Raw genomic sequence first — 2,500 nt, forward strand, 5'->3', positions numbered from 1 at the left:
CTGAAGACCAGTTTTTATTCTTTTTTTAATTTATTTTGAGTTAATTTCTTGATTTTCTTTCATGATTTCTTTGACGGGTACCTCTTGCATAAGAATATTGAAAATGCATTCCCAATTTATGCAAATAATCCCGCAAATATCACCAAACCAAATAAAACAACTTGCTTATATTTAGTAATATAAAAGAAAGAATTTCTTGGAGCCAATAGGTTTACCCGCTGATTCATCAGCAGCCGTTGCCTGTCCTTTCCTGGTCCTAGCTTGGGTGGAGAGGGAGCTAGGCTAATCATCATATGTGTTTATAGTGGGTGTCTAGGGTATTGTTTCTTCTCTTGCCACTCATGAGTTATCTTCAAACCGTTAGAAATGAGTAATTATAAAAACAAGTGACATAACAAACAGAATTGAAAGAAAACTAGTATCACATTTCTTGCTATTGGCTAAGCTTTATTCCCCTTTTATCAGAGTATTTATTCTTGTCACCAGATTTTAGTAGTCAGATGGAATTGAGTAGGAAGTTTCTCAAAACAATTAGCCAAAGTGAATCACACTCATTCACTGTAACTTACATAAGTATGTGAAAGGGATTTCGGCTATATCGTATCATTTTACATACCTGTAAAGAAGGAAGTGTAGTATCCTTGAGTATGAAAAATATGGTAGTTTCCCGTCATAAGAATATTGGAATAGATCCTTTTATTTTGCAGTGAGTAGTAAACGCTTTGTCAAACCTCACTTCATAGTTTGCGTAATATATACAAACAGAAACACCCGCATTTTAATGAATATCAAAAAAAATTATCCATATCTCGTCGCTTGCTTGCAACTGTGATATTTTCTTCGAACCAGGCGAAAAAAATATAAAATTGTCCATAAATAAGGGCGAAGTGAATACAAGTATGCTCTTAGGTATATGAATTTCTTTTACTTCCGGGAGTGGATTTTTTTTTTTTTTATCTTACCAAAAAGCATTTCATTTGAAGTTTGGCATTGAAATCCATGATTATTTTTAAGGTTTCTTTATGATGAGTAGGGCATAAAACTGGATCTGTTAATTTATATACATATTGCATTTGCTAGTCATTCCAATCACCAATGCTCTTCATAAGTGCTTCAGTATCTGCTTTGAGGTTTTTAATTTTCTTTCATTATCACTGATACCTAGTTTTAATGCTACTTTTTTTTTATCAGTAGGAAGGGGGTATTAGTTTATATGTTTGCCTTCGAAGTTTGTACATTTCAGCTCTTTCTGATTATTTTTCCTATCTTTCAGAGGTAAGAGATGACAAGTTCTTAGATATTAGTTAGATATTAAGTATGGTCACATACTTATCCCTTACTGCAACAAAACGATAGTTGATGAGGAGTTTCAAACCTGAAACACAAATAAGTTTTTGCATCAGAAAATGTTCATGTATAATCTTAAATCAAAAAGGGAACTTTAACAGTTCATATTCAATCTTATTCCACTAGCATTAAATAGTTATCCAAAGACAATAAACGATCCGAAGACTATATGCTATTTACGACACATCATCTATAACAATTGATATTTATTGTCGTTTATAGATTACGCATATAAAAGATCACGTTGGAAAAGCTGCATAAAACTGTAATGTCCACTTTATCTCTTGAATATACCTTTTCTTTGCAAGTATTTGAGTTTGGTATTGAAACATTATGTTATGCTTTAATTGGGTCTTTCATGTTTTATATGTGTTCATCAATAACTTTTTGTGTAAGGTTAAGTTCAAATCAATACATTCCAATATAACTTTGGATACCTTGTAGATGAATCTCTGGACCCTATAAAACTTTGTTAAAAAGGATCGGAAAATTTTAAAAATGTCGTTCTTTGATGCATGGTCTTCCAGAAAGAGAATTTGTATTTTAAGTGGAATAACAAAAATATTTATCTCTTCGGAATAGGTTTATTGGAAAGGTTTTCTTACATCGTGTTATCTATTACCTGTCAGAGTGAGATATAGTAAACTTAAAACCCTTCATAATTTGGGATTACGAGGAGAGCTACCATCGTTCATTCAATTATTTATTTCATATAGATTTTTACAATGGAGAGTGGGGGAAGCTCTATCGTAGAGGAAATGTCAGGAAGAAGGAGTTGCCCAGGGTATTGTGCTAAGTGAAACGCTATTTGCACTAGCCATAAATGGGACATCCTCCGTCATTCCTGAAGATATTCTCTCAACACTATTTTTTGATGATCTCTCTATATCATTTACTGGAGCTAGAATGGTAATGGTTGGGAGAAAGCTACAACTCTCAATTGACAAAATTATCCAGTGGGCCGATAGGAATGAATGTAAGTTTTCGACAAGCAAAACTGTTCTTTTCCATTTCTGTCGTATTCGGGGAGTACATACAGACCTTGATATGTACATCAAAGGTCAGTGTATCTCCTGTGTGAGTGAAGCTAGATTTCTGGGGTAGATCTTTTATTGTAGGTTTACATGGGTTTCTCAATTGAAAGCCTTAACAG

Source organism: Palaemon carinicauda, chromosome 18 (genome assembly GCF_036898095.1).
Source record: "Palaemon carinicauda isolate YSFRI2023 chromosome 18, ASM3689809v2, whole genome shotgun sequence".
In the NCBI taxonomy this organism is placed as follows: Eukaryota; Metazoa; Arthropoda; class Malacostraca; order Decapoda; family Palaemonidae; genus Palaemon; species Palaemon carinicauda.